This window comes from Meleagris gallopavo, chromosome 3 (assembly GCF_905368555.1).
Source record: "Meleagris gallopavo chromosome 3, MGAL_WU_HG_1.1, whole genome shotgun sequence".
NCBI lineage: Eukaryota > Metazoa > Chordata > Aves > Galliformes > Phasianidae > Meleagris > Meleagris gallopavo.
In genome coordinates, this window is record NC_139406.1 from 56,581,360 (window position 1) to 56,595,380 (window position 14,021).

A 14,021-nucleotide genomic window follows, 5' to 3' on the forward strand; every position below is an offset into this window, starting at 1 on the left:
TAATAACAACAGTAACCACTACCACAGTAATAATAAGGATGATAATACAAGATTTGTTACTCGAGAGACTACAGAAGGGACTGCTGGCTGGAAAGAAGCTAGAGGAATGGCCAGAACCAGATGGGCTGTTAAATGCTGCGTGCTGGAGATATGCCCAAGCAGTGAGCACATTCACTGCAGCCACGTGGGGAGCAGGCAGGAGGAAGGACCTACTCTGCAAACAGGGCCTCATGCTCTGCAGGGCTGTGTTTCCATCTCCAGTCAGCACAGCCTCTGAGCATGAAGTCTGGCCCTGTGGTGTCCCCTGAAGGTATGTGAGATGCAGTTAGCACCTGACGATGTGAGCAGCATCTGGTCACTGCACAAGGGTTTCCCTGTGTGGGGAATTCCTCATCAGAATGTGCATGAAGCTGTGCAGTGCAACCCTGCAATCTACAGCACAGATTCATCATGTACTCAGGATGTTCCTTCCAAGCCCTGAATTTCTGCATGGGAAGAGCCAGGGGATATATCCCAAGGAACCCTTGGGATATGTCCCTGCAAGAACACCTCAGGGTTTTGGGGCGTAGTAGTGACACTGTCCACTCCTGTGCCCCTCCTTAAATCTCATGCAAATGACTTATCTGAAGTCTCCCTGTGGAGTTTTGGCCCATCACTTCCCTTGTTCCAAAACCAAAGAGTCTCAGTGTACTTCCCAGTAGCGCAGGCTTCATTGAAAACCTGCTGAAATTGCTCTGGTTTTGTGGTTCCTCAGACTTAGGAGAAGTGCTGCTGAAGGCAGTCTGCCTTGATGACAACACAGTCCTTCCTGTCTCTGTATGGCTCCAGCTATTTTCTTCCTCCTTCACAAAACTGCACTGCAACCTTCTTGTGAAACTACTGTGGTTTGGTAGGGCAGTACAATGGCTTCACCAGAGCCATTAACACCACACAGACATGAGAAAAGGCTCACCCTTTGTCGTATGGGAAATAACAAAATACCTTTTCCTAGTCTTTTATCCTAAAAATGCATCTGAGAAATAACACTATCAGAGAGGATATCTCTCCGTTTGGTTTTTGCAGGTTGGAGCAGTTTGAATAAATACATTTATGATATCAGGACACCTGATATCATACCTGTCTGGAGCTCAGGAGGTTCTTTACAGTGTTACAACCAGCAGTGGCAACAGTGGTGAGAGCTTTTGTGAAAGGTGGTATTGTGATCTGACAGCAGCACAGGTCCCAAGGTATTCATTAAATTGTTCCAGGCACAGGGACAGCCTATGATTATGCTGAATAGGAGCAAATTGTACACTTTTCTTGACTGGCATACAGGAGCTTAATCTGAAAGGCTGCATAGGAGGGCTGAGCATGTACAGGTACAGCCCAAGAGCACAAACAAGCTCGGCCTGGTGGCTGACTTCCTAAAGCCACCAAGTTTCTTTGTGGGCTTTGTGGGTTTCTCTAGCTCCAATCTTTGCTTGTATCAGAAACAGTACAGCCAGCAGGAGCAGGAAGATGATTGTTCTTCTGTATTCAGCACTGGTGAGGCTGCACCTAGGGTACTGTGTTCAGTTTTGGGCCACTCGCTACAGGAAACATTGAGGTCCTGGAGTGTATACAGAGAAGGTCAGCGAAGCTGTGAGGGGTCTGGAGCACAAGTCTTAATGGGAGCAGCTGAGGGAGATGGGACTGTGCAGTCTGGAGAAGGCTCAGGGGAGACCTTAGCACTCTCCACAACTCCCTGAAAGGAGTTTGTGGTGAGGTGAGGGTTGGTCTCTTCTTCCAGGTAACAGCGACAGGATGAGGGAATGGCCTTAAGTTGCACCAGGGGAGGTTCAGGCTGGATATTAGGAAAAAATTCTTCTCAGAAGGTGGTGAGGCTTTGCAACAGGCTGCCTGGGAACATAAAGATTCACCATCCCTGAAAGTGTTCAAGAAAAGAACATTCATTTCACTATTAATACGAACAATCACCTAATCCAAAATTACTGCTGTTATAAACACTCAAAGTGGGGAAATCATTTCATTTATTTGTAAATAGAAATGTGGATGCAAGTAGATGCAGTGGCTGCAGAATCAAGGTCTGCCAAGAAGAAATCCAGTTTAGCCCATTTGACAGCCCAGTTAGCTGAAAAACAAGCTGTGCTGGTATAGAAGGCTCAGAGTACTCTTAAAGGTTCATAATCTCAATGTAGCCCAGAGGAGGAACCAGTGGTGAGCAGCTGTTTGACGGCCAGTAACCTAAAAATAAATAAATCCAAGGGTTTGGGCTGCTCACAGACATGGTCAGTGATGGGGAATTATGGAAATTGTAAAAATGCCTTGAGAATGAATTCCAAGGAACAACAGAAAACAGCTTAACAGTGAGAATGGACCCAGCTTTGGAGAGAAACAAAAGAAGCCAGAATTTGTAGATCACAGTTTATAGGTACCAGTTTGTCCAGATAGTCTGAAGAGAGAAGAACGTGGTGCCCAGCCCTGTGCTGGTGTTTGGTGGTATGGCTGTCAGCAGCCATGGATCTGCTGGTGCTGAAGAAGCTGCAGCCTTGTGCAGCAGGACTACAGTGAGCAATGATGGAGTGATGTCCATGGCAGCTTGTAGTGACTTACATGAAGTATTATTAAGAAAAGATCAAATTTCTGCTGGATTCCAGGCTGTGTCAGGCAAACACTGCCTGTTTCTTTCTGCTTTTCTTCTGCAGTGTGACTTTTGCAATGCCTTTTGGTCAACACAGGGAGGTTTATTTGTCATTTTCGCTGAAAGTGTGACCAGATGACCTTGATGACAGTGCCTGGTTGCGTTTTTGAGAGCACACACTAAGTGGCTGGGCCAGAATCACCACCAACAGATCGTTTCCCATAGCCTATTGTGAAGGCAGTAAATAAAAAAGCTGCTCTGTGCCAGCCACGGTAGGGCTCTGAAGCACAGGAGCACAGAGCACACCAGAAAAACTGCAGTTAGAGAAAAATACCAGAGCTGATTCAGTGGGTAGGCCTAGAATCTTGTGATGGGGGTAAGAAATAACTAATGTGTCCTGAATGGGCAGGGGGATTTCAGGAGCCCTCCTCACAGCCCCTGAAATGCTTTGAGTGCTGTATGAGTGTCCAAAGAGAGCTGTGGGAAAGAGGCAGAGCAGCAAGCAACCAACATCTACCTATTCAGGCCACCACTGTCCTTTCCTGTTCAGTTTTTCATTAAAAGCAGAACAAAAACAGAACCTCAGTGACCAGAGGTGTGGTAACTGTTAGCTTTCTGGTCATAGAATCACAGAATCATAGAATCACCAAGTTTGGAAAAGACCTAAAAGATCATCCAGTCTAACCGTTCACCTATTACCAATAGCTCCCACTAAACCATGTCCCTCAACACAACATCCAGTCTTTCCTTGAACACCCCCAGGGTCGGCGACTGCACCACCTCCCTGGGCAGTCCATTCCAGTGCCTGATCACCCTTTCTGGAAAGTAATACTTCCTAATGTCCAGCTTGGATCTCCCCTGCCGTAGCTTGAAACCATTCCCTCTGGTCCTATCACTAACGACACGAGAGAAGAGGCCGACCCCCAGCTCACTACAACCTCCCTTCAGGAAGTTACAGAGAGCAATGAGGTCTCCCCTAAGCCTCCTCTTCTCCAGGCTGAACATTCCCAGCTCCTTCAGCCTCTCCTCATATGGCCTGCGTTCCAAACCCCTCACCAGCTTTGTTGCCCTCCTTTGAACACATTCCAGGGCCTCAATGTCTTTCTTGCAGTGAGGGGCCCAGAACTCGTCATGAGAGAAAATAAGAATACTGCAGTTTGCTGCTTGTACCATAAAATGTGTTTTCTGAGACTATTATAGTTTAACACAAAGCACTGAAGAAGTAATGTGTGTAAAAGATAGTTTTGAAAGTTTTGAAGTTTCTGGTTATAACTCAACTCTTAATTCTAGTTGAGCATTTGCTTCATGCTGTGGACGGAGTGAGCCTCAGATCTTTTCCTCTTCGCCAAGGAGATTCCTAGTTTTCTTTCTGTCATGTTGCATTCGTACCACAACAAGCCAGATTCCAACCCTCAAATCAGTGCATGCAGGAGAGGTTACTGCAGTTTTGTCTGGATGGACAAGAATTGCAGAACCATGAGAAGGCTGATAGAGGCAGAGTCAGTGCCCCTATGGAGTACCCATCACTGGGGCTTTTATGAGTGCATATCAGTGGCTGTGGAGATTCTCTTCGTAAGTATCACATGGCAGGATCCCACCTTGCACGCTCCAAGCCTATGTTGCAATGTAAGGGGTGCAACCACAAAATATGTTAAAAAAAATGTATTCTTGATCCTAATTGAACCACCAGTTTAGAGATACCCAGGGAGAATAGGGCTGCTGTGTGCAGCTCAGAGAAGCCATTGTGCAACTCAGCCAAAGAAATTAATGAAGTGGTAGCAAGAAGGGCAAGATTGTTTTGAAATAGGAAGGAATTATTATTGTATATTAAGTTGATTACGCATCAGGGTGAAATGTACAGAATTGTACAGAATGGGTGGGCTATGCTATAGCTGGGAGAAGCCAGGCACACAGCCAGAGGCACACAGGCACACAATGTGTGTGTTTGTGTGGCTGGTGGCAAGCAAATCCGTCACCCTCATTGGAGAGGACTGCAAAGGGAGTAGGGCCTGCCAGATGGCAGACATCCGGAAAGACACAAGGAGAGAGCAAAGCGTAACCACATTGTGCATGGAAATCAGCGGGCTGAGCCTGGCCACAGATGGGAATCTGCAAATCACAGTCCCAGTGCGAGCTCACAGGAAAATGCTGACAAAGTCAGAACCAAGTTCCCGAGCCTCCTCTGAGCAACTGAAAGACTGGGGCGAGGGTCCAGGTGGATCTCATCCATGGTGCACAAAGCCAGAGAAAACTGCAGGCCTCAATGTGGCTGAGCTGCTGGCTGTGTAGGGCACACAAGAGGGATGAGGGATGTCAAAACTAACTTCACACTACTCCTACTGCTCATTAGCTCTGAGGCTAACTAAGCCCTGGATCACCCTGCACATTACACTGGATGGGAATTTCAATATCATGAGGAGTGCAAATATGATCCCGGTTCCCTCCTCCTTTGGTTGCCACCTTCCATGGGCAGCCACAGGATAAGGTGTCCTGGAGCTACTGAATGCTGATGTGGGCTGGGGAGAGGGCATTTCTGTGTAGTTCTTTTTGTGGTTGCATTGTGCAAACAAAAATTATTCTAGGCTTGAATTCCATAAAGCGAAGACTAGAATAGCTAGAAGAAAATAAAGGCTTTTTTTTTTTTTCCTCCAGCATTCAGGCTGCATTTGACTGTTTCTTGCTACTTTGCAAAACTATTTGTCTTTTTCCCTTCCAAGGCAGTCTGCAACACAGCAACATGAGGCTCATGCCCATGTCTACTTCTATGTCTTCATCTGCCTTTGCTCAGGACACAGGAGGGCAAGGATAAGCAAGGCAGAAGTTGCTCTTCAGTCACTTCAGGCTCAAGGATTATGGCACACTCCTCCGTGTAGCACATAAGGACAGGATTCTCTTCTCTGGCATCTTGAAGTTTTATTCTTAACCCATATGAGCCCAAATAAGAGAGGTCTGAGAGGCCTGGATATCAATTTTCAAGATACATAGAATAACAGAATCATCAAAGTTGGAAAATACCTCTAAGATCTTCTAGTCCAACAGTCAACCCATCACCACCATGCCCACCAAATCATGTGCCTCAGTGCCACATCTACATATTTCTTGAGAATATCCAGGGACGGTGACTCTAGCACCTCCCTGGGCAGCCTGTTCCAACACCTCTGCATTCTTTCTGAGAATATTTTTTTCCTAATATCCAAACTGAAATTAACATTAAATAATCCAACATTAAGACAGGGACTGGCATCTAATTAGCGTACTGCCACAGGACAGTGGGAGCACTCCTGGAAGCCAGGCAGACAAAAGCCTCTTCCTCTTACCTGATGAAGTCTTTCTCAGCTTCTTGCAAATCCAAGTGAAAGCAGGTAGCTGACTGGATTTACACTGAAGGGCACACCTGTTTGGACAAACCAGTGTTTCTGAAGCCAACTACTGGTATGGAGTTTGAGTTCTACCCTATCCTAAAAATAAGACCTAGGAGAATCACTATGATTTGGGTTCCATGTCTGTGGTATATCTTCTGTGCAGTAGCTCTTTAGACCTCCTTTGGGTGTGTGTATTTGTTGGGGGTCTGGGTTGATAAGAAGGGCGCTTTGTAAAGGTATGAGCTTTTCCACTCTGCTGCGATATAATGAGCTGCAAATGACTTGTCAGTTCATGTTTCCAATTACTGTTATTACTATTATTTAAAAAATGTGGGTGTTTCTGAAATTGCTTTGTATCAGATGATAAGTATACTCATTCTTTAGTTACAGTAATTAACATTCTGAGCTTGATTCTGCCACCTCAATTGCTTTAAGAGCTGGGGCTGGTTACCACATTTCTAAAAATAGATTACAACCTCCTCATTTTAACTCCTGGTGTCCCAAAGATCCCCCCTTCCTACCTCCATGTTTTCTGTTCCTCATCCCTGTCATTCCTTTAGTTTCTCTCCCACCAAATTATATGTCTTGAAAAGGAATGCACCAGATTTTCTTGATTTTTTTTTCTTCTTTTTTTAGTAACTGAAATAAAAATGCCATTCCTAAGCAATTACCATCTCTTGGCAAATTGTTGTGGAGCACATTTGCCCTTACCAGTTCTAATGAACAGCTTCTATATTAGCTTCTTGTGGGCCACTGTTGAGTTTCCTACAACGGTGCAAACATCCCACTGCCCTGGGAGGGGACATTGTAGATAACTGCCCTGTGGAGCAGCCTGAATCATAAAATCTTAGAACATCCTGAACTGGAAGGATGCACAAGGATCATTGAGTTCAACTCCTATCTCCTGCATGGGCAGGACCACTCAAAAAGCAAAGCCTATGTCTGAGAGCAGTATTCACTTGTTCTTTATGTGCTAGGGACACCTGTTTTAGGGTGCCAGAGGTTCCACAGATGCCATTTCCATCTTCCAATGAAGGCTTTATCCCAGACCAAACCCCAGCATTCAGAAGAACTGTACCAGCCCCTTGTACACCACTGTGAAGAGAGATTGCACCTCATTAAGATGCGATGAGTAACATGTTTGAAAATGAAATTAAAATGTTTTTCAGTCATTCATGAATCCTTTTTTTAATACAGTATGAAGTTTGATAATATCAGTGGTTGTACTTTGATCTGATGAAATCTCTGAATGGGAGAATGTATAGTAGGTAATATTTATTCTGGCAGTGAACCAGTAGGGAAAAATTCCTGCTTTCATTGCTCTGTGGAATAAAAATTTTGAATTTTGCACTGTATTAAACTGTTTATTGCCTTGAAATAAGCAGCAGTAACACCCAACTAGATGCCTGTATATATTGTGCTTGTGAATGGACTGATCCATGGGAAACAATCTAGCAGACAAATCAGCCTCTTCATGAATTAAACCAAATCTTTATTTGGATATGAGGCATTTGTGCCTGAGATAGCTATTATTTTGGAAAGGGCCCATAAATGGCCTTTCTAAAATCTGGGCTTCGTGTGTCTTACATATGCTATTCTCACACAGCCGTGACTTATGCCTTGCTCTGCAGAACCCAGCAGTCTTCTGTGCAAATGCTGTTGAGACCCAAAACTCCAATTGAAAGACAAAACAGAGCTGGGTGTCTGGTCAAGCCACTGAGCTGCTTAAATAGTTCCTCCGCCTCCCACCTTCTTTCAGCCTTGCCCTTGGGGCAGGAACTACCATTTCCGATCTGTTTCCCTATTGCACAACACTGAAAAACTTCTTCTTATAGCCAAAAGAGAGAGGGAAAAAGTTTACCCAGAAACAGCTGACCACTCTCCGCCAAAAATAAGCATTAGCATATCAAGATAATTCTGTGTGCTTTGAGTCAGCCCTATCAAAACTCACAATCTCATGAATGTCATGGGATTCAATGTTTTCTTCATTCTCCAGCTGATAACAATCGAGGAACCACATGAAAATCTTGATTACTTCAGCAAACTTATAAAAATCACTAAAATTTCTAGGTCTGTGGTTGCTGAGAAAACATGATGAAAGAAATCTTAAGTCCTGAAGGTAAATAAAATCATCTCACCATCATTCCGACCCTTTGTTCACTCCTCCTGGGTTAAAATGTCTAGCATTTTTGGTTTTTTTGTTTTGTTTTGTTTTGTTTCTTATACACGACCACACAAAACATGGTTTGTAGTGAAACATCCTGTAACAGTCTCTGCTCTTTTGGATAGAGATTTTTTTCTCAGCACAGCACATAGAAGGCCATAACACAACCACAGGCTTTATAAATGGTCTCTATTCATTATACATGGCCCTGAGAGCAGGGAATGGGGCTCGGGCTGCTCCCTCTCCCATGCAGATTAGGAAGAAATGTGGCAAAGGAAGAAGCGGGCAGCAGGCATCCCTACACCAATGTGCTGGACACGTGCTGGCTACCCACAGCCTGGCTGCTGTGAGATGGGAGCCTTGCATGGCTTCCGCATAGTGCTGACTGGGGGACAGCCCACAGCTGTTAATGCTGCGGTGATAGGGATGGTGTGAACTGCGGTTGGCGTGAGTAGCCACTGATGGACAGCTCTTTATTAAAAAAAAATATATATATATCAGAATAATAAATGCAGTATATAATCCACACCAAAGAATATGGTTTGGGCAGGATTTTTCCCAGCGATCTGGATGATGCTGTTTGCTGCTGCATCACATAGCTTTCAAATGTGGGCAGATGTATTTTTGTCCTGTGATATTTTTTCTGGCCTCCGATAAGCTTTCAGAGACAGACTTAGTTTCCTCAGCCTTTCTTTGTATTCACACACTTTAAAACATCTACCATTAAGCATGTTGCAGGGTTGAAATGCTTGCCTCAGGGAGAAATGTGAAAAAGAAAGAAAAACATAATAGTTTCCGATCATCAAATATTTTGAGTGAGTCATTTGCCTGCATAGCTTGATAAATGCAACAGGACATCCTGTAGCCGTTGTGCAGTTACTTTAACTTCTATTTTTTTCCCTATGACATAAATTGTGAAGTAGGGAAGAAAGTGCAGTGAAGTCCTGTCCACGAAGCTGTACTCTCCCCTACGTTTGGATTCTCTCCCACAACATAAAGGGGAATTTCTGGGGCAACTACCCACCTTGGTGTGAAAATACAGAGATGGGCCATGGTCTCTTGTGGGACAAGCAGCAGGGAATTCAAGGGTAAAGCTTCCTGAGGAAGGTTAGAGAAGCTGATGATATTTTTCTGAGGTTTTTGTCTCCTGAAAAAGTTTCAGATATTACCAGCATCAGAGGGAGAGAATAGCACTGAGCCTTCACCAGAGCTTTCCTGTAGAAGAGCTGAAGCATTTGTGCCAGAGGTCTTTTCTCTCACCTCTCTCAGACATTCATTTAGCTCTTGCATGGCACTAGAAGAATTTCTAGGAGATTTCTATTCTTTCTTTTGGACGCTGATAAACAGACACAGCAGATCAGAATACCAGTAAGAATGCCACGTCTGAAGTCAAATTCTTCTCCCAGCAAAACAAAATATAATTCTGCTCATACACTTGATTTATTTAAAATCAACAGAGACAGAAGAAAAACACTGGTAAAAATGAAAATAAATAAGATGTTTTCCTCATTCCATTCTATCTGCAAGTACAAACAGAGCTTTGAACTTCAGATCCACCAAATGTCAGTCTGTTATTACCCAAAGGCCTTGGAAAAAGATATCTTCTATCAGGTAGATAAACATGTAGTCAGTAATCTTGGAGTGAGTGGTTTATGTGTATGTGTTTGTATATACATATATAATCACCAAAAATGAACAGCTTTAAACTACAGGTTAAGTGAAAGGGAATTAGTGAGGAGGTTACAAATGAGTAAAGCCTAACATTCTGCCATATTTCTGATAGAATTTTGGAGGCACAACTCCACACCTAAAATAACTGGAATCTCTTGACATCTTTCTCCTTGAAATCCCTTTCCAGGATTTATCTCTGCTGCAACATCTAAAAGTAGCTAGCTGATGAAACTGGAATGGTGATGTGTCACTGAGACACAGAAGATTTTATTCCACTCATCATATAATCTCTTTACTTAGTATCAGGAAATGCCTTTGTTCACACAGTACGTAGCACTGTGGTATCCAGTTGTAATCATAATAAACCCCATTAATAATGACCTCAAATCAAATCTGTCAAGAAATATGTCTCACAACTTTATGAACTGATGGTGAGATGAGGGCAAGCCAGAGTCTAACTACTATTATTATGTACATTTGATTCTGGCACTGTAATTCCTCTTCCATATGTACCCAAACTCAGTAGGCAGAACAATAATGATGTGGCTCTTTCTTTGCTTTTATTTGCTATTCACATCAACAAGCTCTATAGCTCTCTTATACACATCTGACGTGCACTTCTTCCACTCCCTTATTCTTTTTACTCTGTTCCTGATCTGGTCACAGGTACATGGGAAGCAAACATTTTGTTCTTTATATTGGCAAACTTTTTTTTCCACTTTTCAATCACCAGTCCTCCTATCATGGTGCTATCTATTTCACAACTTATTCTGTCAATAAAATTTCTGCCACTCACTGTCTGCATTCCACCTCTGGATTCTTGCCCTAAGTGTAGACCGGGAAGTCTCTGGGGCAGACACTGGCTCTGGATCTATGTGTGAATGTTTACTTATCCTCAAAAAGCCCCAGCTCTAAACCTCAAAGCCCTTTTACAGTAATGCTGATGTAGGTGATAAAACTTTAACCTTTTAATTCCAGTAGCTGCTCAAAGCACTATTTTCTAGCCTTGCCCAAAAGGTAAAGGAGTCTGTGAGTTCATGGCTCTCATCAGCCCCTGGGCCCTTTTTAATCCAGCTTTGGGCACTGCAGCCCCTGTTGTTCTATGCTATTAGTGCAAAGCCTTTTCTTTCCCTCCCTTTTATTTGAAACAGCCTTCCAGAACAACTTGTTTTTCCCTGCTTTTCTTCAAACATTACCTGAAACTTACCTTCCTCTCCTGTTTGTTCTCACACAATTGTTCTCTAAACCTTCTGATATAGTTGGCTTACTAAAGTACGCTATGAAAAAATGTCACAGGAAAGAAAGCGTTGCTTTGTTCCTGATGATATTTTTATTTGTACAATGGCTGGGAACTCTCATTACTTACTAAGCTGCTTTCAGTGTTTGCTGTTGATGACAGTAATATCATTTTTCTGTCATGTTCTCATCAACTAGTCTGGTGTAATGTCTTTGGACCTCAGAGCATACCTAGCAAACCAGCTTAGGGTTGTACTTGTTTTTATCTTTGATGACTGACACAGTTGAGCCAGTTCATAAAATAGGTGCTTACTCCAAGTATTCAGTTGAAAAGGTTTTTTGAATTGATACAAAAAAAAAAAAAAACAAATAGTGAAGCTGGGAGGGGAAAGAGTTTGTTGTGCTGCTGTACTCACAAAGTGAGTTATACGCAATACTCACAAAGCATATGCAGAAGCAGAAATGCATTCAGAAGTTGCATTTTGGTTTTGCATGAAAGTGTGTAATTCTGAATGAGTTGACCATGGCTAGCCTATATCAGTCTAGCTGAAAAGCATCACTGTCAGAGAACTGGTATAGATGGCATCACTGTTCCCTTCTTGAAGTACAGCATATCCTCACTGTTCGCACTGCTCTTCACAGGCTATACTGAGGAACCTGGTCTTTCATGTCTAGGCTTCATTCCTGAATCTTGGGGCTGGGCAGCCTCAGTGAGACAGCTCAGAGTTACAGTGCCCAAGAGGTGACACGGAGCCACTTCCCAAAAGATGTGCTGTGCCTGCCCCAGGTTTTGGTTGCTCAAAGCTCTGGCAGATCCACATGGCTCGTTGCAAAGGAGTTTGATCTCAGCCAATGCTTTCAGCCTCAGAAATCTCTAGATAGCTGCTGACAGGAGTAGGTGCTCACTGTGGCTGTCTTGTGCAGGTGTTTCCTGGTGGCCTTGGAGCTCAAGCAGGGCGTAACAGTCCTCTTGTACAAACAGCCTCCTCTGTGCAGCCTCCCATTCACAGCATAGCCAAATGAATAGTAATCAGCAGCCTGTCCTGTAGACCTTCTTGTGCCTCAAGAATATCTACCTGTGCCTTTCTTTGCCTTGGTGTCCTCCCATAGTACACTGTGGTAGACATGTTCCCATCGTGAGTGTGAGATCCAGGCCTGGGATGCTGGCCAAAGCTATCTGCAGCAGAAGATACTCTCCTAGTAGGACTGTTATTTTGCCCTCAGATCTCATCCACACACTCTCCATCTGAAGGTCCTCAATGTCTCAGGAGCTTCCTGAAAGCAATATTCTGGCAGATACCAGCAAGGTGTGCTTGCCAAGGAGCCTGGAAGGGGTCACTAAGTGAAGTCCTCTATGCCAAGTCCCTCTTTCCTCTGGATGTCTCAGTCAATGTGATGGTTTCTTTGAGCAGTGGGAGTCCCATGGAACTACTTCTGATTGATTTTTGGTGTTTCTCTTCCTAAAAAAGTAGCCCTCACTGGCTCCTGTTCATTTTCATTCATATCCTCCACTGTATACATAAGGGGAAAGTCAAGAAAATTAAATGGGGGACTTCTGAAGATTTGAAGTCATTGAATAAGATTTTACCTGACATGCCTGAGGCTTCTGCTTGGCCAATATTGTTTCTAAGTGCAATAATGTAATATTTTAATATTTTCATCATTCTAACTACTATTTATTCAGAGTTAATATTATGAGGAAGGATCAGATTACTAGGTTTCACAGCCTGTTTACAGTTAGCAAATAGCCTTAGCACTGCCATGTGTTGTAATAGCAAGTTAATTTCATTGCTGTCAGACCAAACCAGACTCTTGCCAAAGATATTTGTAACTTGCTTTTCAAGAGCCAGTCTAATACAGACTATAGCAACAATGTAGTTCTCAAATATTTGTTACTTTGACTGTTAAGTGCCATTCAGCTTCTACATGGAGCACAGAAATTTTGCTGTGGCAGGCAAGGTTCAATCTATGCCATTAATAGAAACTTTGTTTTTCTCATCCACTTTCCCCTAGTGGCAAACTTATATGAATCACAGAACCACAGAACCATAGATTGGCTTAAGTTGGAAGGGACCTCAAGGATCATCAAAGGATCATCAAGATCCAACCTCCCTGCCACAGACAGGACTTCCAGCTGCTAGATCAAGTACTAGATTGGGCCCCATCCAATCTACCCTTAAACACCTCCAGGGACAGGCATCCACAACCTTTCTGGGCAACCTGTTCCAGCACCTCACCACTCCCTCAGTAAAAAACTTCCCACTATTCTCCCATTTAATCTAAATCTCCCATCCTTTAGTTTAAAATCATTCCTCCATGTTTATAAACTCCCTTTAAATACTGGAAGACCAATATGATGATAACAGGTGTATCTTAACATCTTTGTCACATTTTTGTTGTTTATTTTTAATTACAATTTTGCTATTCTTGATATATTACTAAATTGAATGTAAAGAACTGTATTTCTATATCCAGCTTTCAAATACTAAGCAGTGAAATGTCTGCACATAGTGGTATTCTATGAGAACACAGGATACAGTATCTGGATACAATCTGGTTGGTGGGCTCAACCTGGTACACAACAAGCTGGTTCTGACTCTCAGCAGATTTTTTCCTGTTCAGTAGATTTCTTCTAGCTGCTAGCTGCAGAGCAAGTAATGCTACCTGAAAGCTGAAGAAACTTCTTCCATTTCAAAGACAACTGGACACTGGGGAGAGCAGGATGAAGAACTGCAGAGAGGAAAGGGTGTGCATCAACCAAAAGTGTGATCTCACTTTGAGGCCAGTGTTGCTGGCTGAAGACCAGATAGCACATGGGTTGAGTGGGAGTGAGCTAAATTCCTTTTAGGAATTTATTTGAAAAGAAAGTCTTAAGAAAACTGAGGCTAGCATACCAAAAAGAACGGAAGACAGAAAAACAGAATAATGCAGGTTAGACTCCAACTGCCCACTCATATCATGGCTCAGA